The sequence below is a fragment of the Hylobates moloch genome, unplaced genomic scaffold, assembly GCF_009828535.3.
Source record: "Hylobates moloch isolate HMO894 unplaced genomic scaffold, HMol_V3 SCAFFOLD_9, whole genome shotgun sequence".
Lineage (NCBI taxonomy): Eukaryota > Metazoa > Chordata > Mammalia > Primates > Hylobatidae > Hylobates > Hylobates moloch.
The window spans coordinates 26,122,464-26,147,434 of record NW_026652284.1 but is presented as its reverse complement, the minus strand read 5'-3'; the positions used below and the strand labels follow the sequence as shown (position 1 = coordinate 26,147,434).

Below are 24,971 nucleotides of genomic sequence, written 5' to 3'. Positions count from 1 at the left end.
GCGGCAGGAGGATCGCTTGAACCCGTGAGGCGGAGGTTGCAGTGAGCCGAAATCGCGCCATTGCACTCCAGCCTGGGCAACAAGAGCGAAACTCTGTCTCAAAAAAAAAAAAAAAAAAAAAAAAATCACCTTGGGCTAGCCTCCCAAATGTCTTCCAAAACTTCCCACTCATTCTCCTTCCCAGTTTTTCTAAATCTACCAAATGCACCCAACACTTCTTACGTTCCTTTTAGCGACGTAGGGATTACGCGCCTTTTTAAAGACCTCCTTAAAAATGAGGGCTGTAGTACCGTCAGGACTGCCTGGGGCTCACCCAGAAGCTGCTTGTCTCGGAGGCGCCGAGAGGGGCGTGGACATGGGCGGGGCTCGCCGGGCCGGCGGAGTGGGCGGAGCCTAGGCGCTTCCCCGCCCGCTCAGACTCAACACATGCGCCCAGAGGTTTCTAGTGGAACTAGGTGTGGAATGTGAGGTGACTCTGGCCGCCTACTTCCGGTTCCTAGGGATGCGCATCCGGGTCACGCTAACGCCGCGGTTTCCTCCGCTCGCTTGGGTCTACTGTGGGTCTGGAGTGGTCTCCATGCCCTGCTGTGGGGCTTCTACAGCCTTTGGGTGAGTCTCCGCTGCCGACAGGGTCTGAGCGCAGCCGGGCGAGCACAGCCTGAAGGGGGATGGGTCTAGAGTTCTGCCTCGGTCCTTGTGGGTGGGAGTCTGTTCGCCTGTCCCTTGTCCCTGCAGTGCTTCACTCACCTCAGCCCTTTCCTTCCCGCTGGCCTCGCCTTATTCACCTCAGCTCAGCCTTCTCGCGCTTCCGTGCATCTGTCGCCTCGCTGTTTTTCCTCAGCCTCATCAGTCCTTTTCCAACCTCGGTTTCTTGCCTTACGCCTCAGCGCTTCTCTCAGCCACTGCCTCTCCTTTTTTCTCCTCCCCTCTTCTTTTAGCACCTCTTTTCCCCTACCCCTGATCTGGGATCTCAGCGTTCTTGCACCCAGCGAGACGGCCCGCCTTCTAATTGTGCTCACTCTTCACCACCGAGAAACTGAGCCTCTCCCTAGGATCCTGGTTCCTTGTCCCGCAACTTTCTTCAGCTTTGATCCTTTCTCCTGGGACCAGCAGGTGACAGTGCATCTCCTGGGGTTCTTCTGTCCTTAGCTACAGGAGGGCTTTGCCAAAGCCCCGAAATGGGAAGACTTCCCCAGCCTGGGGGAGGTTTTGCCTTAAGGCGCCGGGTTAGACTGAACTCTGGTAGCTTCCATAGTTAGGATGCAACAAAGGCGTTCCTAGTTCTTCGCTTCGCTTCAGTTTTGGGGCTCTCTCAAGAGCAGCTAACAGGTGGCAGGCACACGGTGCTGCTAGCATTTGGGCTGGCGCGAGCTTGTTAATTGACAAGTCATAAGGACGTACTGTCGGTTTTGTGTTCCCATGAGAATGGATGTGCACAGCTGAGGCAAAAATACGAACGTTTTGGGACGTTCAGCTCTGTTTTCGGCATGCACGTTTCTTACAGGACACTTGTGATGACAGAGGACAGAATCTGTGGGGAGATCATTAGCCCCAGATTTATGAATTTATTGTGTTGTTTCCGAAAAGTGTTCTGCTGAAGAGTTCACTATAGTAATTTCAAAGTAATCTTCTTTAAACTTAGTGTGCACATACGCATTTTTTCATTTTTACTGTATCGTTTTCTATCTGTCTTCCTCTTCCTTCATTAGCCAGACTTAGAATTACATTACTCAGAAGTACATTACTTAGAATATTCTTCTAACTTTTGTATTTTTTTTCCTTACCATTTCCACCTTTGTAGTAAAACTATCATTTTCTCATTTTGAGATTTAGGGCACCTTTCTTAAATTTCCCTAGAGGTTTAAAGTCATTTATAACATGAAGCAGTTGCATTTAATAATGGTTAGTGCCCCCTTTCCCAAATTTTGTGATCTAGAGTATAGGCTTGGGTAATCTTTATTTTTTCCCGATGTTTATAGTTTATATCTAGCACTTGATTGCAGCGGTTTTTGTGTCATCAGTTTCTGTAATCTATAAATTGTGCTTTAAAATGTAGTACTTCAGTATGAACTTAAATACAGCTTTGAGCACCTGCTTATCTTTTGGCTAATTGGCTATAGAAAAATCTCCTTCATTATATGATACATATACATATAAGAGTGTATAGTCCTTGGCTTATTCCAAAATTGGTCTGTTCAGCTGTTTTTAGCAAAGGACTTTGGAGCTTGGCCATGTTAGTCCTAGAAGCCACAGAGAAGGACCCTTCTGATTGGCTTTCAGGACTTATCTAACTGCTAAGTGAAGCCTCTTTGAAAGTTTCTTATGTGTACCTCCTCCCCACTACCTAGCTCTAGCTTCTGTCCAACCTGGCCTTACTATTTTCCATCCTTCAAAACAAACCCCAATGTGTATGGCTTACTCCAGCTGCTTCCTTACCTTCAGGTTTGTGGGCTTCATTTAAGCCATGGGAATGCCAGCTTAATTAATGCAGATTAATATAAGACCATTAAACCCCAAAAATGTTGGGAAATCACTCTGTCTTCAAAACAATAGAAAATAAAATCTAGTTATAAAGATTATATACCATTGTCACTAGTAAGAAGTGGCACTCTTATTTACAAAACATGAAGAAATTAGGGTTTAGGTCTGGCATGATGGTTCACACCTATAATCCCCAGCACTTTGGAAGGCCAAGGCGGGAGGATTGGCCAGGAGTTGGAGACCAACCTGGGCAACATAGACAAAATTAGCCTGGTGTAGTGGTGTGTGCCTGTAGTCCCAACTACTCAGGAGGTTGAGGTTGGAGGATCGCTTGAGCCCAAGATTTTGAGATTACAGTGAGCTGTGATCGCGTCATTGTACTCCACAGGACAACAGAGTGAGACTCTCTTAAAAAAAAAAAATTACAACTTAAACAGTTAATTTCCAAGGTCATTTTTTTTTAAGTCAAGAAGTCCTGTACATGCTCTCAGAGTAGCGGGTGTTAATTCCATTAAAGCCGTAGGCTGGAAAGCACAATATAGTATTTAGTGGGTCATTTCAGTATATTTATGTCATATATGAATGAGACTATTAGGATAAGAAATCTGTGACACGGATTTTAAAATCCAAAGCCGAAGTCATTTTGCCTTCAAAGAGGGACTGGAGAAAGAAACTGTTTTGTGCAGAAGTAGAAGTTGAAAAGTTTTAGGAGTCTTTCTCTTTTGTTCTTCTAAAATGACTTTGGCCTGTATATTCTGCATTGAAGCCATTAACTGAAATGAGCATCCTGTGTTGTTGTCGTTGGAGCAGTTGTGTTCGTGCTGCTGATGTTCAAGCCTGCCCCTCCACCTAGCTGCCAAACCAAAACAAACAAACAAACAAAAAAACCCAGAGACAGCTTAATGTATTTTTATTTTTATTTTTTTTTTTTTTTTTTGAGACGGAGTCTCGCTCTTTCACCCAGGCTGGAGTGCAGTGGCGCGATCTCGGCTCACTGCAGGCTCCGCCCCCCGGGGTTCACGCCATTCTCCTGCCTCAGCCTCCTGCGTAGCTGGGACTACAGGCGCCCACCACCACGCCCGGCTAATTTTTTGTATTCTTAGTAGAGACGGGGTTTCACCGTGTTAGCCAGGATGGTCTCGATCTTCTGACCTCGTGATCCGCCCGCCTCGGCCTCCCAAAGTGCTGGGATTACAGGCGTGAGCCACCGCGCCCGGCCTGCTTAATGTATTTTTAAAGCTCAGGAAAAAAAATTGCTGTTGATTTTCTATAAAAATTTCTACTTTAGTTGGTAGCCCTAAGGGCTCAATTTAAAATATGTTTCTGCATATTAGTTTTATGCTTACCAAGTTTTATTTTGGTTTGGTTTGATTATTTTTGGTTCTTTTTTGTCATTTTATTTGCTAATGTACTTTATCTTACATTTTTTTGTTTGTTCGTTTGTTTTTTGCTCCTTGAATCCTATGTTTAAGGAGATGTAGTTTTTTTTTTTTTTTTTTTTGACAAAAAAAACAGAACAAAACAAAACCTTGCTCTGTTGGCCAGGCTGGAGTGCAGTGATGCGATCTCAGCTCACTGCAGCCTCGACCTCCTGGGCTGAAGCCATCCTCCCATAGCCTCCAGAATAGCTGGGACTACAGGTTCATGCCACCATGCCTGGCTAATTTTTAAATTTTTTTGGAGAGGCACGGTTTCCCCATGTTGCCCAGGCTGATCTCAAACTCCTGGACTCAAGCAATCCGCCTGCCTCGGCCTTTCAAAGTGCTGGGATTAAGGTGTGAGCCACCACCCACAGGCTGATGTAGTTTTGAAAATTTAAGAAACAAAGTATACCTCCAACAAGTCCTGGTCACTTATACCTTGTAGTGTTATGGTTTCTGTGCTCTGCCTAAGCTGTTTCATGACTTCATTTATTTTGTTTTGATTATAAATAAAAGGCTCATGGAACTTCTTTTTAGGTAGCAGTTTGTCCAAAAGATATTTCTGTTCCTGCATGTAACAACAGGATACTTTAGCTCATGTACGATTTAAATGGAGGAAGAATAGTTCAAAATAGAAATGTGTATTTTAAAATATTAGGAATAGTCAGCACTTTGGGAGGCCAAGGCAGGCAGATTGCCTGAGTTCAGGAGTTCGAGAACAGCCTGGGCAACACGGTGAAACCCCATCTCTACTAAAATACAAAAAATTAGCTGGGCGTGGTGGCGTACGCCTGTAGTCCCAGCTACTTGGGAGACTGAGGCAAGAGAATTGCTTGAACCAGGGAGGCAGAGGTTGCAGTGAGCTGAGATCATGCTACTGCACTCCACCCTGGGCGACAGAGCGAGACTCGTCTCAAACAACAACAACAACAACAACAAAAATATATATATATGTATATATTAGGAATAGTCAGTGCTTCCCAGATGTTCATCTAATTGGTTTATACAAAAAGGTTGAATTGTTATATTGATAGTAAGGTGGAAAATAGGTGGACTTTCTGTTTTCTAATTAACTTAAAAATACAAGTGCATATTCTTTTACAAAGTGTGTGGCTTAAGCTCTAAATTACCCTGTTGATACTGGTATCTTTTACTGTCAGATAACATAGCAAATAACGGAACATATCATCCTCGATATTTTTATTTAGTTCCATCAACCTAAGTCCCAGGGTAGCTAATTATTAAATGTAGAAGTAATTTAGGCATTTTCTCTGTTATTTATAGTATATTTAAAAACAGCCATTTAAAATATGGGCTTCCTAAAATTTGTCTTTGCTGTCTTCCCATTTAAGTATGCAGTAGTATTTTGAATCAGAAAAGGAATGTGTAGTTTAAATAGTACCCACTTACTGTAAATAAGTTAACAGATCAGCCCAAGGCAGTCAGTGCTTAATATCGTGAAGATCTTACTACAGATTGTGTTGGATGCACTTTAACTTATTAGCTTGGTTAATGTTTGTAGCAGTTAGATGGTTTTGATTTTCTTCCCTAGAAAATAATTAGCAATACTCTTTGTAATACATTTATTTCAGCAAATATTGTTTAGGCACCTACTGTGTACAGTTACAGTAATACATATTTAGGCTACTTATGTGGCTAGGTAATATTGTACCAGGCTGATATGTACACTTAAATTCTGAATTTGATCTTATTTGTACATTTCTGAATTAAACATAAGACAACATAATTAGAATTAAATAAACTTAATTAACATAAAATTATGTTCTTTCATTATAGATACAATCAAATAATTTTCACTTGGGAAACTTTTTCACAACTGAACCGTGAAACTCTGTAGTGGTAAAACAGTAAAAATAAAAGTGAACTTTACATAGCACTTACTATGTACCACGAACTATTCTGAGTAGTTTACATGTATTAACTCTTTAATCTTTACAACCCTATGAAGTGAGGGTACTATTCTTTTTTTTTTTTTTTTTTTTAAGACGGAGTCTTGCCCTGTCGCCCAGGCTAGAGTGCAGTGGCACAATCTCTGGTCACTGCAACCTCCGCCTCCCGGGCTCAAGTGATTCTCCTGCCTCAGCCTCCTGAGTAGCTGGGATTATAGGCCTGTGCCACCACGCCCTGCTAAGTTTTGTATTTTTAGTAGAGATGGGGTTTCACCATGTTGGTCAGGCTGGTCTCGAACTCCTGACCTCGTGATCTGCCCGCCTCAGCCTCCCAAAGTGCTGAGATTACAGGCGTGAGCCACCATGCCCAGCCAAGGGTACTCTTCTTACTATCTCCATTTTACATATAAGGAAACTGAGGTACAGAAGTTATGTAACTTGCCCAAAGTAACACAACTAGTTATCAAAGAGCTGGATTTGAACTTAGTCTTTTTGGCTTCTGAGTTAATCTTTTTTGTACAAGGGTCTACTACTTTAGTGATTTCTTTCTTTATAGGTTGAGGTTAAAAATCTAGTTTGTCTGAAACACAAAAGAATACTGCTTTTGGTTAGGAACCTTAAGGGAGGGTTTTACTTGGCCTTTTTACTAATGCTGGCTTAAGGCAAATTGCAAACCTTTTACTACCGATGTTTCTCAGATGGCAAAACCATATATTAAGAAAGCAATACGGGATCAAATTCCTCCCCCGTTAGAAAAATTATCTTATGGGCCGGGCGCGGTGGCTCACGCTTGTAATCCCAGCACTTTGGGAGGCCGAGGCGAGCGGATCACGAGGTCAGGAGATCGAGACCACAGTGAAACCCCGTCTCTACTAAAAATACAAAAAATTAGCTGGGCGTGGTGGCGGGCGCCTGTAGTCCCAGCTACTCAGAGAGGCTGAGGCGGGAGAATGGCGTGAACCCGGGAGGCGGAGCTTGCAGTGAGCCAAAATCATGCCACTGCACTCCAGCCTGGGTGACAGAGCGAGACTCCGTCTCAAAAAAAAAAAAAAAAAGAAAAATTATCTTATGGAGGTTAATTACTTCGGAGTTACTTGGAGATAAGTCACTATTTTTTATAAAATGGCCCCTCGAAGTTAATTTTTTTCTTTTATCTTCAGAGTATTAAACAAACTTATGTAATAGTCTTAAAATACTTAAATCTTACCATTCCCATATGAATTTAACAACTTTGAAATATAAAAGAGAAGACTAAAACTGAAACATCTGATTCACCACTGGTCTCATTTCCAAATTTGGAAATTTGTGTGAAATTAAGTACATTCAACTCTTCAGGACTATCATGTTTAGAGTACATTTATCTCTTTAGGGCTATCATGTTTAGAGTAGTATATTTAAATTAGTGATTTTATTTTTACTTTAGAAAAGGTGAGGGGAACTTTCACAAACAAATTACTTTCTAAATGAGAAGATGCAAATAATAGTCATTTAGAATATTATTGATCATATTAAGATGATTCTTTTGTGACTTTATTGAGCCCAAATAAAATTTAATCAAATATCTGGGGGAAGGAGATTATTTTATATAAGTTGAGGTGCACCTTAATGCAGGAGTCTTGTACTCAGATAATGATATTATTTTTCTGAATATTTTGAAAACAGTCGAGAATAGTAGAATCTGGTTTACAGAAAAAGTATAAATATTTCTGGTAAGAAGTGACATTTGATTAGGAATACTAATTTTAATTCTCATGTTAACTCTTATTGAGACATTAAGTATACTGTTTTTTATAGTAGCTTTTGTCCTTCTTTTTCCACTTGGTGGGAAAAGTATTGTTATGGAGCTGAACAGAGTAAGCTTTGCTATGATGATAATACTTGTTGATATTTAGAATGTTCTTTACTTTTAGTTAAACATTTAATTTTTTATTCAAAGCAATTCCCTTTTATATGTGGGTCTGGTAATCAGTGTATTTAAACATTTCAATAGTTTTCTTTCACCTGAAATTTAATATTGTAGCAATTACTGAATTTAGGAAAATTGGTAGGTAGTTGCTATCAGCGCCGTTACTACGGGAATACATTAGAATGATTAGCTTTTAGGTGAAATTGAATTTTTTCTTTAGTTTCCAATAGTGACTGAAAACGATTTAGGTCACCTTCACCTGTTGTGCCCCTCCCCCTTTTCAAAATAAGAGGAACATTTAATTTAGCACAATGATGTTAAATTTTTTCCTAGTAGATTGATGATATGAATATGATAATCTCACTCTCTTTACCAAAAGAATAATCCAATATATACATGTATGAATTTTGGGGGAATATTTCAGACTTTAGAGAACATTACAGGATAAAAAATAGTACCTAAATATCTTATAAAAATCAGTGTTGGCCGGGCGCCCTGGCTCACGCTTGTAATCCCAGCACTTTGGGAGGCCGAGGCGGGCGGATCATGAGGTCAGGAGATCAAGACCAAGGTGAAACCCCGTCTCTACTAAAAATACAAAAAAATTAGCCGGGCGTGGTGGCGGGCGCCTGTAGTCCCAGCTACTCAGAGAGGCTCAGGCAGGAGAATTGCTTGAACCCGGGAGGCGGAGCTTGCAGTGAGCCGAGATTGCGCCACTGCACTCCAGCCTGGGCCACAGAGCGAGACTCTGTCTCAAAAAAAAAAAAAAAAAAAATCAGTGTTTTATTACATCAGTGAGTTTTTCTCTTTTAAATTAAAAAATGTCAAATTTAGGAAACATCTGTGATAATTTAAAGAATAATTTTTGAAATCTGCTTTTCCTTTTCACCAGGTGTTCCTCTGCTATAGGTTAGGAAGCAGTCATTAGGCAACACTAATGAATAATATTCTTGAGAGTGAGAACTAGAGCTTCGCAAAGAGAGTAGGCCATCTCTCATATTTAGTGGGGCATTTAATAGCTAGATAAACTGAAAATTTTTGCTTTCATTTCTATGTATTTTCTGTTAGTATATATTTATTTACTGTAGGTACCTCACATTATGTGCAAAAAAAAATTTTTGGAAGTAACTCAGTGGTTTCCTTTATCTTTTTTATTCTCTTTCAGAGGCTTGCTTATATAAAACTACAATTTAGAGAACCATCGGCTGGGCAGGGTGGCTCATGCCTGTAATCCCAGCACTTTGGGAGGCCGAGGCGGGAGGATCACCTGAGAGGCAGGAGTTCAAGACCAGCCTGGCCAACGTGGTGAAACCCCGTGTCTACTAAAAAAAATACAAAATTAGCCAGGCGTGGCGGCAGGCGCCTATAATCCCAGCTACTTGGGAGGCTGAGGCAGGAGAATCGCTTGAACCCAGGAGGCGGAGGTTGCAGTGAGCCGAGACTGCGCCATTGCACTCCAGCCTGGGCAACAAGAGCGAAACTCCATCTCAGAACAAACAAACAAAAAAGAGAACCATCAAACTCTGAATGTTGTTTCCTATCTAGTGTGAAGTGGTTATTTTCTTCCCTTTTTGACTGGCCATTTTTTTTTTTTTCTGGTAAAGTGGCTTTCAAACTTTTCTGATCATGACCTACTGTAAAATACATTTTACATTGCTATCCAGTACTCAGACATATATGTACGTGTTAATATTTGAAATCGAAACAGAAGTTTCTTGAAACAGTATCTATACTACTGGTGATACATTGTAATATTAATATTTTCCATTCTATTTTGTTTGTTTGTTTGTTTTTTGAGATAGGATCTCACCCTGTATCACCTGGGCTGAAGTGTAGTGACACTATCACGGCTCACTGCAGCCTCGACCTCCTGGGCTCAGGTGATCCTCCCGCCTCAGCCTCCCAAGCAGCTGAGACTACAGGTGTGTGCCACCATGCCTCACTAATTTTTTTTATTGTTGTTTTGTTTTTTATAGACGGGGTTTCACTGTATTGCCGAGGCTGGTCTTGAACTCCTGGGCTCAAGTGATCCTCCTGCCTCAGCCTTCCAAAGTGCTGGAATTATAGACGTGAGCCACTGTGCCTGGCCTCTATTTTGTTTTATTGTTTTTAATTTAAAAGAAACTGCTGGTTTCCGTTCACTAAGTTGATATCAGCGCCGTTACTACGGGAATACATTAGAATGATTAGCTTTTAGGTGAAATTGAATTTTTTCTTTAGTTTCCATAGTTAATGCAATGTACCTGCAGTTTGCAAAATTTTAGTGACTGCTAGATTTTTCCCCTAATACTGTCTTTTTGTAATGGAAAATGTTTAGGTTTGGGGCCAGGTGTGGTGGCTCATGCCTGTAATTCCAGCACTTTGAGAGGCTGAGGTGAGAGGATCACCTAAGCCCAGGAGTTCAAGACTAGCCTGGGCAACATAGCGAGACCCTGTCTCTACCAAAAAAAAAAAGAAAAAAAAAAAAGAAAATGTTTAGGTTTGCTAGTTTTTTTCTCTGCAATGTACCTGGATGGATTCTGTAAAACTTTTAACCTAAATAGCTGCAGAACAATCATTGAGAGAGGGAGGTCCTATTGCCCTGATTACCATTACTGTCATCTCTGTTCTTTACCATTTCTAGGCACATTATTTTAAAAACTTACTTTGGAATCGTGAGGTTGAAAATGCTCGGTTGTATGCTGAGCTTCTATCATTAGAATCCTTTGCTAGTTTCCATCTAACAGTCAAAAGTTTAGGTCCTTTCAGTTGGGTTTCACAAACTTTGCTTCTGTTCTTGGCAACTAGTCAAAAGGTTACAAAGCTGCTTTATTCTGTCTGCTCTCTTCTGGCCCCAGTCCAGTCTTTGTAAACCAAAAAAAGAGGTCTGAGGATTGAAGCATTTTGCTCATGTGTATATGGTCAGGTGAAATAACATGATTGAAGAGTCATTAGGGTTTGCAACAGTGGATTACATTTATGTATTGTCCCAGTTCATTTCCTGTAATCACAAAGGGGGAAAGGGCGTAGAAATATCAACAGTTCCTTGCCTATCCTAGCTGGTAGAGTGAAACAGAGTCAGCAGACATACTCTACTATTTTTAGACCACTGCCCGCTCTTAACACTTAGTGAGCACTTACTATGTGCCAGGCACTATTTAAAGCACTTCACTTGTGTTAACTCATACTCATACTTGGGAGGCCTGGGGAAAAAAATGAGAATGGTAAAGGATAAAGAAGATTTGCCATCTTCTCGAATGCTCTCATTACTTGGCTTAAGAATTCTGGCTGTTGATGACTATAGTATGGCATATTATACATTTTAAGCTCGGTCAGCTTTTAAATATCACCAGTCCTGTCTGCATTGTTCCATTATGAGACACATAGCTGTGGTTTGAGAACTCAGGCTTTGAAGCTAGCCTGCCTGGGCTTGAATACCAGGTTGGTGACTTACTATGTGTATTGCATTGGGCAAGTTACTCTCTGTGCCTTAGTTTTCTCATCTGTAAAATGGTGATCATAACAAATAGCTTCTATTTTATAGACTTATTGAAAGATTAATTAATGTATTAGCTGTGGGCATGGTGGCGCATGCCTGTAATCCCAGCTACTCAGGAGGCTGAGGCGTGAAAATTGCTTAAACCTGGGAGGCGGAGGTTCCAGTGAGCTGAGATCATGCCACTGTGCTTCAGCCTGGGTAACAGAGCGAGACTCTGTCTCAATTAAAAAAAAGAAGAAGAAAAAAATAGTTAATATATTTAAAGTACTTAGAACGGTACGTGACCCATAAGAAGCATTCCATAAATGTTTGCTATTAATAGTATCAACTCACAGTTGGAGCTCCTGAGAGTGTTTGTGACTATGATGAGTTCCGTATATTTGCGGAGTAACAGGACATTATTGACATTTAATGTTATATTGCTCAGGAGCTTGAAAATACCTTGTCTTGAGGACCTGTAGGGAAAGTTCTTGTGTAGTGTGTTGGATTTAAAGCTAAAGGTTATCAAGGCTACAGGCCCAACTTTTAAAATCTCTCTTAGGAACCACTTGTTATTTGGGCCATAATCTTAATAGTTTTAATGGTTTGCTATTTGGGAAAACTAAGCAGAGCTAGTTAGTGAATTGACTTTCACTCAAGACCAGATTTCTTTCCTTTTTATCTTTGATGTAAGATATTTATTTATTTTATTTTTCTTTAACAAACACTTATATTATTCTGTCTGATGGAGTTTTGAAGGGGTAAATAAATTTGGAGAAATAAAACATTAATAAAAAAACTGAACCTAGATTTTACAGTTCTTCTGACAGCTAAAGACATAGATTTCAAAAGACCTAGTTCTGTTAGTATAGTGTATAGTCAGTGTTATCCAAACACTGACAAGCTGATATATAGGACTGATGTATAGATGAGATATATAGGTACATAGAATGTTAGAGAATTGATGATACAGGGTACAACTTTGTCTGTATAACTGGAAGCAGCACATTTATAGAATATTCATGTTGTGATTCTCAGAAATGTTAACTACACAGATTAAAGAAGGATGAAGATAAAGTTTTAGAGTCTTTGAGTCTGGATCTTCACGCAAATTTTTTTTTAATTTCTTTTATCATATTCTTATTCTTTTTGATTTCTTGTTTTTTTTTTTTTTCATGTCACATGTTAACACCCACTGCAAACAGAGAAATTCTTGTGCTGACAAGTTACTAAAACTGGAGAGAGATTCAAGGAGTGTTGGAAGAAATAAAGTAGAACCGTTGTACTGTTATTAAGCTCACTTTGACATGGCTAGTTCAGGTTAACTTCCTCCTTCTTCATACTTTTTACTATGGTTTTGAAATTTTTCCTGTGGAACACATCTTCCTGTTTCATTAGGAGCTTGTGGGGGAAGCGCGGTGGCTCATGCCTATAATCCTAGCACTTTGGGAAGCCGAGGCGGGCAGATCACCTGAGGTAAAGGGTTCGAGACCAGCCTGGCCAACCTGGTGAAACCCTGTCTCTACTGAAAATACAAAAAACTTAGCTGGGTATGGTTGTGCACACCTGTAATCCCAGCTACTTGGGAGGCTGAGGCAGGAGAATCGCTTGAACCCAGGAGGCGGAGGTTGCAGTGAGCCGAGATTGTGCCACTGTACTCCAGCCTGGGTGACAGAATAAGACTCTGTCTCAAAAAAAAAAAAAAAAAAAGATTGTTTTGTAAACAATTTCAAAGGATGATTTTTGTTAAGAAGTAATATTAGAAATTATAAAAACAGGTCTGGCGCGGTGGCTCGCACCTGTAATCCGAGCACTTTGGGAGGCTGAGGCGGGTGGATCACCTGAGGTTGGAAGTTCGAGACCAGCCTGACCAACATGGAGAACCCCGTCTCTACTAAAAATATACAAAATTAGCCAGGTGTGGTGGCACATGCCTGTAATCCCAGCTACTCAGGAGGCTGAGGCAGGATAATCGCTTAAACCCTGGAGGCAGAGGTTGAGGTGAGCCAAGATTGTGCCATTGCACTCCAGCTTGGGCAACAAGAGCGAAACTCTGTCTCAAAAAAAAAAGAAGAAATTATAAAAGCAATTCTTCTTAGAGAGACTGTTTCTTTTCTTTCTTTTTTTTTTTTTTTTTTTTTAGGCAGAGTCTTGCTGTGTCACCCAGGCTGGAGTGCAGTGGTGCAATCTCAGCTCACTGCAACCTCCACCTGGGACTACAGGCACGTGCCACCACGCCCGGCTAATTTTTGTATTTTTAGTAGAGACAGTTTTACCATGTGGGCCAGGCTGGTCTTGAACTCCTGACCTCAAGTAATCCACCCACCTCGGCCTACCAAAGTGCTGGGATTACAGGTGTGAGCCACCACGCCTGGCTGAGAGTCTATTTCTGGTAAACTAGTATTTTTTTCTATTAAGAATTTGGTAGAGCCTAAATATATGTATATATTTTAAAAAGCAACTTTCTCAGTAAGTTCTGACTGTTTTGTTAAGTGTGAAGTTACTATAAATAGTCCTACAGCTGATAATACTATGATATGTTAGTCATGCCTCCAGAACAAAGTAGCCAGAATTCACCAAATTTACTGCAGTCAGTTGGCTGCACTATTTATTTATGGAAGGTATTGACCAGTATGGTGATGGTTTTTATCTGTCTACAGAGAGTCCCATCAGGGAGGTGTAGGTGGTTGCAGTTTTTCTGGTTACAGAAATGTGATTTGTGCTGTTGTCTAAGTTATGAGAGCTGAAAGGCTCTCAGGATCACACTAAAGGAGCCTTAAGAGAGGTTAGCTGAGTGTAGGTCTGCTGGATATTTGTGTCTACTTTAGCAGGGCTCTGAGTACAAAGGATTCTGAGTGGATATGTTAGTAAGTATGTTAGATATTTTTTTAAAGGTATTAAATCAAGAAAGGTGGCTTTCAGCTGATGAGACTTTAATGGATTTCTGAAAGATAGGAAACAATTGATGGAAAAAACAGGAGAAGAAATCACAGCAAAAAGTATATGTAGAAGTTTCAGAAATGTAGCAGACTCCAGGTAAACAAATAATGAAGAACTGAAGGGTACATGGAATATTTATCAATTGCAGTAATCTGTGAGCATTTATTCAAGAGAAATGGCTGAATCTTGGCAAAAACAGCAAACTTTGTGGCATTTTAATTTGCACTTTTCCCTCTAGCTCCTCAGTAGCCTTGAAAGCCAACAGCTTCCAATCATGGTGAAAACCAGCCACTGGAAGGGATAGATCGAGTTTAGAGTTCTTCAAAGCTCCGTTCCTAGAATTGTCATTATTTTATCTAGCTAGTAGTTCCTTGAAAAATCTCATTCACAAGACCATCTGTATTTGATCTGACTTGAAGCTCACTTAGTACAAACAACCTTTCCCCCCTGGAGTGTTTATTGAAAACAGTTAAAGGCAACTGAACAACTTGAGTGCTCACCATCTTGAGTGACAGTGAATAGTTAGATCGAATAATAGGCTAACCAAGAAGCTTAAAAGGAAAAGCTGGGAAATGAGATGTTCATAAGGAAATTTAAGAAGCTCTGGTATATTTCTGGGAATCTAGAAGGCTATGTGCATGTGTAGGGTTGTGTGCTGCATGCTTAGGAAAGAACTAAGAAGGTCCTAAGCTGTCAGTTCTGATTAATCTCTAGGCTTTGTGCAAGCAAGAAGTAAAGGCTAAGGAAGGGTTGTAAACTGCTTGGCTGAATATGAAAGGTATGCCCTAACACATGTAATTAGCCTGTCAATACACACTGAGACTTATACTGGTTTAAGCATTTAAGGAAGTCTCTGCCCAGTCATTAGCTGATCACAAATGAACAGCAGAGACTTTAGTGATCACATATGATAGATAATTAATATTTTAGATATTTAGTTCAGGAAAGTCACTAAAAGAAACAATAAACAGTAACAACAGTAAACAGTAATAACAACAAATACCTGGTAGGGGAAGAATCTGATTTTCCGAGTTGTCACATTACATTATTTAAAATGTTTAGTTTTCAAGAGACTATTACAAAGCATGCAAAAAACCACTTAAGTATGGTCCACACATAGGAGAGAAAGCAGTAAAATAGAAAGTGCACCCTGAGGAAGCCCAAATGTTGGACTTTAATATTAGGCAAAGACTTTAAATCAACCATTTAAAATATGTTCAAAGGGCCTGGTATGGTGGCTTGCACTTACTGAGGAGGGGCAATTGCCACTGCACTCCAGCCTGGGTGACAGAGCAAGACCTCATTTCTTAAAAAAAAAAAAAAAAAAAAAAAAAAGTTCAAAGAACTAAAGAAAACCATGTCTAAATAACTAAAGTAAGGTTATGTGAACTATATTATATTAGTCCACTTGGTTTGCCCTAATAGAATACCATAGAGTGGGTGGCTAAAATTAGATGTATTTTCTCACAGTTCTGGAGATTGAAAGTCTAAGATCTCTTTTAAGTGAGTACTAACTTCTATTTTAGGTATAATTGCTTCTGAATAATTGTATGTTGTATAGTTCTACCTCTAGTGTTTAAGATAGGGTAGAATTCTTCCACCATTTCAATTTAAATAAGGAAAGGGTATCTGAAGGTAGTCACATTTAGAATAAAAATAAGAATTTATACAATTTGACCTTAAGTCATCTATGTAATGGAAAAATTCTTCTGTTATGATGGTAACAGGTAATAGAGCCTACATTTCAAATCTCTGTACTCATAAATAAACTGGTTTTTTTTTTTTTTTTTTTTTTTTTTGAGACGGAGTCATGCTCTGTCCCCCAGGCTGGAGTGCAATGGCGCGATCTCAGCTCACTGCAAGCTCCGCCTCCCGGGTTCACACCATTCTCCTGCCTCAGCCTCCTGAGTAGCTGGGACTACAGGCGCCTGCCAACACATCCGGCTAATTTTTTGTATTTTTAGTAGAGACAGGGTTTCACTGTGTTAGCCAGGATGGTCTCGATCTCCTGACCTCGTGATCCGCCCGCCTCGGCCTCCCAAAGTGCTGGGATTACAGGCTTGAGCCACCGCGCCCGGCCATAAATAAACTGTTGATCCAACTTTTTTATAGTTTTATCTGCCAATGTTTCAGATCTCGTTATTCATAAATAAACTGTTTATTGTTCCAACTATGTTTATAATTTTGTTGGCCAACATTTCAGATCTCTGTACTCATAAAAAACTGTGGTCTGTGTTTATAATTTCATTTGTTTGTATTACAGTCATAGAATTTTTTGCAGCTTCATATGTGATTTTGTCTAAAAATCTAAGTAGATCCTATTATAACTGTTGAGGTATAATTTACATACATTTAATTCTTTTAAACGTACAGTTCTGTAAGTTTTACAGATGCATACAATTTTGTAAAACCACATCAAGATACAGAGGGCCAGGTGCGGTGGCTCACATCTGTAATCCTAGCACTCTGGGAAGCCAAAGCGGGTGGATCACCTGAGGTCAGGAGTTCAAGCCCAGCCTGGCCAACATGGTAAAACCCCATTTCTACTAAAAATACAAAAATTAGGCTTGGTGCAATGGCTCACACCTGTAATCCCAGCACTTTGGGAGGGCAAGACAGTTGGATTACTTGAGGTCAGGAGTTCAAGACCAGCCTGGGCAACACGGTGAAACGCTGTCTCTACTAAAAATACAAAAAAATTAGCCAGGCCTGGTGGCACACGCCTGTAATCCCAGCTGCTCAGGAGGCTGAGATGGGAAGATTGCTTGAATCCAGGAGGTAGTGGTTGCAGTGAGCCAAGATCGGGCCACTGCACTCCTGCCTGGGTGACAGAGAAAGACATTATCTCAAAAAAAAAAAAAAAAAAAAAAAAAAAAAATTAGCTGGGTGTGGTAGCACGTGCCTGTAGTCCCAGCTACTTGGGAGGCTGAGGCAGGAGAAGTGCATGAACCTGGGAGGTGGAGCTTGCAGTGAGCCGAGATCACGCCACTGCACTCCAGCCTAGGCAACAGAGTGAAATTCTCTCTCAAAAAAAAAAAAAAAAAAAAAAAAAAATATATATATATATATATATATAGAATAGTTTCATCAATCCCAAAAAGGATCCCTTGTGCCTCTTTATAGTCAACCTTTTTTCCCATCCCCAACACTGACAACCACTGATCTGTTTTCTGTCCTTGTAGTTATGTAATATAAATGGAATTATACAATATGTAGGCTTTTGAGTCTGGCTTTGTCCACTTAGCATAATGCACTTGAGTTTCTTCCAGATTGTTCTGTGATTTACTGTACAGTATTCCATTGTATGAGTATACTGCAGTTTGTTTATTCATGTGCCAGTATGAAGGGCATTTAAGGTGTTTCCAGTCTTTGGCATATATATGAACAAGCTACTGTACACATTTACATACAGGTTTTTATGTGAACATAAGTCTTCTTTTCACTTACGTAGATACCTCGGAATGGGATTGCAGGATTGTATAGTAAGTGTATGTTTACCTTTAGAAGGAACTGCCAAACTGTTTTCCATGATTGGCTGTGCTGTACCATTTTGCATTCCTACCAGCAGTGTGCAATTTCTAATTGTACATTGTTCTAGTTGTACAGAGTTCTTGTAGTTCCACATCCTTGCCAGCATTTGGCCAGTTTTAAAATTTTTATTTTAGACATTCTAGTAAGTGTGTGCTGGTATCATATATATTCCCCCCCTCCCCCCAGGGGCTGCCTGTACTAGTCTCTGCTTAGCCTAAATGAAAGGATCTAAATCTGCAGAGGCCAACAGTCCCAAACTTTTGGAATCTCCTCTGAATGCAGCTCATTACTGTTTACTAGATTCCAGACTTTATTCAGATTTTACTTCTTTTTCTGCTATTATTTTTTTTCTACTCAAAGATCCAATTCAGGATACCACTTTGTATTTATATAGTTTAATTTTTATTTCTGGCTGTAACTAACATGTTATTGGTTTATAAGATACTGCTACTAGTTTTGGTTCTGTTTTTTGCAAGACTATTTTTTCAGTTCCTATCTGTCCCAAAATGCTTTATATGTCACGCAATTTTATTTTGGGGAATGAATTCAATTTGTGTGTCATCATTTTGAGTTGCATTCAGAGGAGATTCCAAAAGTTTGGGACCATTGGCCTCTGTAGATTAGATCCTTTCATTTAGGCTAAGCAGAGAATAGTACAGAGAGCCCCTGGGGAAATTGTTTCAATTAAGAGTCTTTATCAAGAAATGATTAAGTTCCTAAATTTTACCCTTATTTACTTTGTTGCTTGAAGTTGGAATTAACAACTTTACTTGGTTAAATTAGCTGAGCCTTTATAGTTTCATTCTGTTTGATCTGTACATTTTTGTAAAGGGTAGTTAAATGGCATATTCAACACTGACATGAACTTTTGATGCAGCAGCCAAAAGTAATTATGATTTCTGTCAGAATATGTCATTTTTAATACCTGGCATATTTTATCCTGGATTCTGTTTCAGTGTTTTTCTTCCAGCTTGAAATATTCTATGAATATGTTTAGAAGGAATTTCAGGGCTCTATTCAAGACACACAAAAAAGAAATCCCAAAGAAAAGTACATGCAAAAAAGTAATTGTTGAGTTAGAAAAGTCATGTTTTTCCAATGAAAAAAATTTCTGATCATTTAGTACCATCTTGTGATGTGTTTCAACGTTCTTGATACAGTGCTAAGCACAGTGTTACAAAGTTAAAAATTAAATATTTAGTAAATGATTTATGGAGGAGCATATTACTATATAACTACTACATGAGAGAAATGCAAAATAGGAACTTCAATCAAAACGGAAAAATATGAGCTTCAATCTTGAGGCATAGTTTACCTAAGATTGTTATTTAAGATAAATTGGAAAGAAGGACTTTTATATATTTCAGGTTTAACTCTAGCAGTAATTTTTTTCCCTAAGCAGAACACATCAAACAGTATAGTGAGGCCAGGTGTAGTGGCTCACGCCTGTAATCCCAACACTTTGGGAGGCTGAGGCAGGCAGATCACTTGAGGTCAGGAATTCGAGACCAGCCTGGCCAACATGGTGAAACCCCATCTCTACTAAAAAATACAAAAATTAGCCGAGCGTGGTGGTAGGCTCCTGTAATCCCGGCTACTCCTGAGGCTGAAGTAGGAGAATTGCTTGAACCTGGGAGGCTGAGGTTGCAGTGAGCTAAGAGTGCGCCATTATATATGAGGCTGCAGTGAGCTAAGAGTGCGCCATTATATATGAGGTTGCAGTGAGCTAAGAGTACACCACTCCAGCCTGGGTGATAGAGGGAGACTCCATCTCAAAACAAACAAAAAGCAGTATAGTGAATGTATGCAGACTTTAAGTGCTGTCTTGCAAATACTAGTGTTGCGTTTGTTAAGGCTTTGGAAAGATCTTGTAAGGTTTCTTAAGATCCATGAAGTACCTGGGACTGCCAGTGTTACTGTTACCTGGGTATTTCTTCCACTATATAAATTTAAGGTTTATCCCAGAGCGACAGCAGGAGAATGCTAGCTTTGGAATTATGTAACACTTTCTTTTTTTTTTTTTTTTTTTTTTGAGGCAGAGTCTCGCTGTCGCCCAGGCTGGAGTGCACTGGCGCAATCTCGGCTCACTGCAGGCTCCGCCCCCCGGGGTTCGCGCCATTCTCCTGCCTCAGCCTCCCGAGTAGCTGGGACTACAGGCGCCCGCCATCTCGCCCGGCTAATTTTTTGTATTTTTAGTAGAGACGGGGTTTCACTGTGTTAGCCAGGATGGTCTCGATCTCCTGACCTCGTGATCTGCCCGCCTCGGCCTCCCAAAGTGCTGGGATTACAGGCGTGAGCCACCGCGCCCGGCCTAACACTTTCATTAGAGAGGCAAACTTGACAATTATTTGGAAAATTTTTAAGTGTTTTATGTTTATTATTTTTAATGTCTGGAAGCATTTTTTTCAGCTGTATGTATAGTTGTGTTCTCTTATCTTATTTACATTTCTTTCTTTTTTTTTTTTTTTGAGGCGGAGTCTCACTCAGTAGCCCAGGCTAGAGTGCAGTGGCATGATCTCGGCTCGCTGCAACCTCTGCCTCCTGGGTTCAAGTGATTCTCCTGCCTCAGCCTCCTGAGTAGCTGGAATTACAGGTGCCCACCGCCACGCCCGGCTAATTTTTGTATTTTTAGTAGAAACGGGGTTTCACCATGTTGGCCAGGCTGGTCTCGAATTCCTGACCTCAGGTGATCCATCTGCTTTCGCCTCCCAAAGTGCTGGGATTACAGGTGTGAGCCACCATACCCAGCCCTTTACTTACATTTCTTCATTTCCCACTTTCGTTTTCAGTTTGTCTGTTTCATACAGTGGTCAGGAGATGGTCAACAAGCCCAAACAGACAGGTAATAGCAAAACCAAGCAAACAAAAAACATAAACTTTGCTATTTGTATTAGTTTCCTGTGGCTGCCATAACAAATTACCCCAAACAGACTTTGAGGCTTAAAACAACAGAAATTTATTCTTTCACTTCTGGAGGCCAGAAGTCTGAAATCAGAGTGTTGGCAGGGCTGAACTTCCTCCAGAGGCTTTAGAGGCAATCGTCCCTTGCCTCTCCCAGCTTCTGGTGGCTGCTGACATTCCTTGACCATAACCCTCCAGTCTCTTCTTCCATTTTCACATTGCTGTCTTCTCTGTATGTGTGTTAAATGTCTGCTTTTCTCTTATAAGGATATTTGTGATGGCGTTTAGGGCCTATGTATAACCTCATCTCAAAATCCTTAATTACATATGCAAAGACTGTTTTTCCAAATAAGGGAACATTCACAGGATCTGGGTATTAGGATATGGACCCATCTTTGGCTAGAAATCTATTTCATGATAACTGTGTGTATATGTGTTTGGGGAAGGGGATTTCCCCCCTCCTCTCTTCCTCTTCTACCCCCTCTTTCCCTTCCTTCCTTCTCCTCTTCCCTCCCTCTCTCCTTTCCCCCGCCCCCCCTCTTTTTTTTTCTTCTTCTTCTCTCTCCTTTTTTTTTTTTTTTTTTTTTTTAAATAGGGTCTCTTGCTGTGTTGTCCAGGCTGGTCAACATAACCAGATTACCAGATTACTCCTGGGCTCAAGGGATCCTCCTGCCTCAGCCACCCCTTCCCACTTTGACCCCCAGCCCCAGTTAAAATTACTTGTTTTGGCCGGCCATGGTGGCTCACGACTGTAATCCCAGCAGTTTGGGAGGCCGAGGTGGGTAGATCACTTGAGCTCAGGAGTTTGAGGCCAGCCTGGGCAACATGGTGAGACTCTGTCTCTATTAAAATACAAAAAATTAGCCGAGTGTGGTGGCATGTACCTGTAGTCCTAGCTACTTGGGAGGCTGAGGCAGGAGAATTGCTTGAACCCAGGAGGTGGAGGTTGTAGTGAGCCGAGATTGTGTCACTGCTCTGTATATAAAAAAATAAAATAAAATAAAATTACCTGTTTAATAAGCAGTAAATCAGGCCGGGCACTGTGGCTTAAGCCTGTAATCCCACTTTGGGAGGCCAAGGCGGGTGATCACTTGAGACGAGGAGTTCGAGACCAGCCTGGCCAACATGCTGGAACCCTGTTTCTACTAAAAATACAAAAATTAGCCGGGCATGGTGGTGGAAACCTGTAGTCCCAGCTACTCCAGAGGCTGAGGCATGAGAATCGCTTGAACCCAGGAGGCGGAGGTTGCAGTGACCCAGGATTGTGCCACTGTACTCCAGCCTAGGTGAGATTGTGACACTGTACTCCATCCTGTCTCAAAAAATCAAAAAACAAACAAACAAAAAAACCCAGTAAATCAAAGTCTGTACATTGTAAATTAAGGACTTAGGGTTATAAAGAGAAATCAATTTGTTTTTGTGGGTTTTTTTGCTAGGCTGTACAGGAGTTAATACGTAGCATAAAAAGAATGTCAGGGAGCTCTCTGAGTCTGAATCTTTTCTGATTCTGAGGGCTGCCAGATTCAGAAGTAGCTCTTTGTTCAACTAAGCTCTTTATTCCTCTAAAGAAAAAAAAAAAAGGAATGTTATTTTTGGATTTTTAGGAGGTCCTTAAAGTGCCAATCCATACATTGAAAAAGAAATTTTGAGTTTAAATTTAAAATCTTTAAAAACGTTAAGAACATGATGTTATATCATAAGATCAAAGTAATGTAACATAGGATAGAGATGTAATGAAAGAAAAAGAATAAGTAGCCTAAGGTAATAATATTAAGAATGTAATTTTTCTTTTTTTTTTTTTTTTTTTTTTGAGATGGAGTCTTACTCTTGTTGCCCAGGCTGGAGTGCGGTGGTGCGATCTTGGCTCACTGCAACCTCCACCTCCCGGGTTCAAACGATTCTCCTGCCTCAGCCTCCCAAGTAGCTGGGATTACAGGTGCCTGCCACCACATTAATTTTTTTTATTTTTAGTAGAGACAGAGTTTCACCATGTAGGCCAGGCTGGTCTCGAACTCCTGACCTCAGGTGATCCACCCACCTCAGCCTCCCAAAGTGCTGGGATTACAGGCGTAAAGGAATGTAATTTTAAAAGGGAGGGTTTTATGCTCAATTCCACATAAAGAGGGCAAAAAACTTCAGACAAGGGAGTTCAGAGTTTTGGATTCCCCCACTGTTTCTGCTGCTTACAGGTTCATGAGGCAGTGCCTTCTCTTTTGTTTAATTTCCTCAACTTTAAAATAAGGATTACATTTAATGATCTGTGATACTCTTTATCCTTTGTAGCATCTTTTGTTATATATTTTCTTGGATTTCCAAGAGAGAATTGTATCTGTCCAATAGAGTGAAACCAAATGTGAAGTCTCTTCCAATAGCAAATTCTTTAACTATTGGAAGTTCGTTACTTTTGCTTAGAGCTGTGAAATGAACCAACCCTGAGTTCGTGTACAGTGTCTAAATAACTTCTTAGGAAAGAGATGACACAGCCAAAAAATCAAATGAATCTTTCTGCCTATACTGTTGTCACAAACAGGGTAAGATTTTTTAGGTAAGGCAGGATCACTGCAATTTGAATTGCTTTTCCCTCAAAACCGAAATTTTTTTCCAATGGAAAAAGTTGGGGGCAAGAATGGGAGAATTTGTGTCTAATTTTAGCTTAATGTCTTGAACATTTTTTATATAAGCATTTAAAAATATGTATTTAAACATTTTACTATACTTTTAAATGTAAGCTTTGTATCTGCTTTTGATTCTTATCAAATTATATGTAAGCTATTATTAAACTAACATAAAAACATGTATTTTTTCACCTTTTAAATAAGCTTGTATTGAAATAGTTTACAGTTACGGTATAGTTAAACTTATTGTTCATATGTTGGTTGTTTCTCATTTTTCGTTTCTGTAGACAACAAACTTACACTATTTTTAAAAGTAGAGTTTGCTTCTTTCCCTCCTGTATGTAATTCTTGGGTGAGCACCTAAGAAAAATTATTCAGGTTAGGTTGTGGTCAATCTTATGACCTCTTTTATACTTTATCCAGTAACAGTCTGAAGACACATGTGATTTTACAGCTGTGCCTGACTGAATATGTCTTTATCTTCTCATAACCCAGATAACATTTGGTTTCATTGTTTAGATTTTTTTTGGTAGCTTAATATGTATGAAGTCGTATCTTAAGAATATTGCAGTTTATATTTCTCCAATTAGTAGTGAGACAGTCTTTTTTCTCAAGTGCTGATTTAATCTCTGTGGTTTAAACTGCCTGTTTTTATCCTTTGACAGGTTTATGAGTTAGTCATTGTTTGCTCCATAATAATAATGATGGGGAAATGTTGAATTGGTTTGGTTTATGTTATAAACATTGTTTTATTTATCATAATTCTTGCAGATATTGCCTGAATTTATAATATTTTAATCTTAGATTTGTTTTTTTCATTGCATGAAAGTTTATTTTACATAATTGGATTTGTCAAATTCTTGTTTATGCTTTCTTTGAATTGACCATAAATTCATCTCTTTTCCATAGTGAGATAAGCTTACTGTTCTGTTTTCTCCAAAGTTTTTTGAATGCTTAGTTTTTTAATATATTTATAATTACTTATAGCATATGTTGATGTGGATATTTTTTGCATATTGGTATTCAGTTTTTCTGACAATGTTTTCTAAATACTGATTTTTCTCCATTTATTTCATATTTTAAATACTTTATAGATTTGATCTTTTTTTGGCATTTCTAATCTCTTAGGTTTTTTTTGTATTTTTTATTGTAAAATATACATACGATAAAATTAACTGTTTTAACCATTTTTAAGTAAGGTAGTACCCCCCCATCTGTAGTTTTGCTTTTGGTGGTTTTAGTTACCTGCTGTCAACCTTGGTCTGAAAATATTAAATGGAAAATTTCACAGGCAAACAATTCATCAGTTTAAAATTGTGCACCGATCTGAGTAGTGTGATGAAGTCTCTCTCCATTTTGCTCTTTCCTGCCTGGGTCATGAATCATCCCTTTATCCAACATATTCATGTTGTAGACGCTTCCCACCTGTTACTCACTTAGGAGCCATCTTAGTTATCAGATCATTTGTTGAGGTATCTGCAGTACTTGTGTTTTTTTTTTGTTTTGTTTTGTTTTTTTTTTTGAGACAGAGTTTCACTCTTGCCCAGGACGGAGTGCAATGGCGTGATCTCAGCTCACTGCAACCTCCGCCTCCCGGGTCCTGGTTCAAGCAGTTCTCCTGCCTCAGCCTCTTGAGTATCTGGGATTACAGGCACGCACCACCACGACCAGCTAATTTTTGTATTTTTAGTAGAGATGGGGTTTCACCATGTTGGCCAGGCTGGTCTCGAGCTCCTGACCTTGTGATCCGCCCACCTCGGCCTCCCAAAGTGCTGGGATTACAGGCTTAAGCCACTGCACCCGGCCTGA

The 24,971-nt window shown here is 39.8% G+C and overlaps 1 protein-coding gene across 2 annotated transcripts in view; it reads left to right on the top strand.

Moving 5' to 3' along the window:
- Positions 1-512: 512 nt before the first annotated feature.
- Positions 513-24,971, top strand: part of EYA3 (EYA transcriptional coactivator and phosphatase 3) — a 124,019-nt gene continuing 99,560 nt past the window's right edge. The window contains exon 1 of one of the 2 annotated variants that reach the window (XM_032759489.2): positions 513-609. The gene's annotated coding sequence lies outside the window, so the exon portion shown is untranslated. The remainder of the gene's footprint in view (positions 610-24,971) is intronic. The other variant, XM_032759491.2, reaches the window with a different exon arrangement.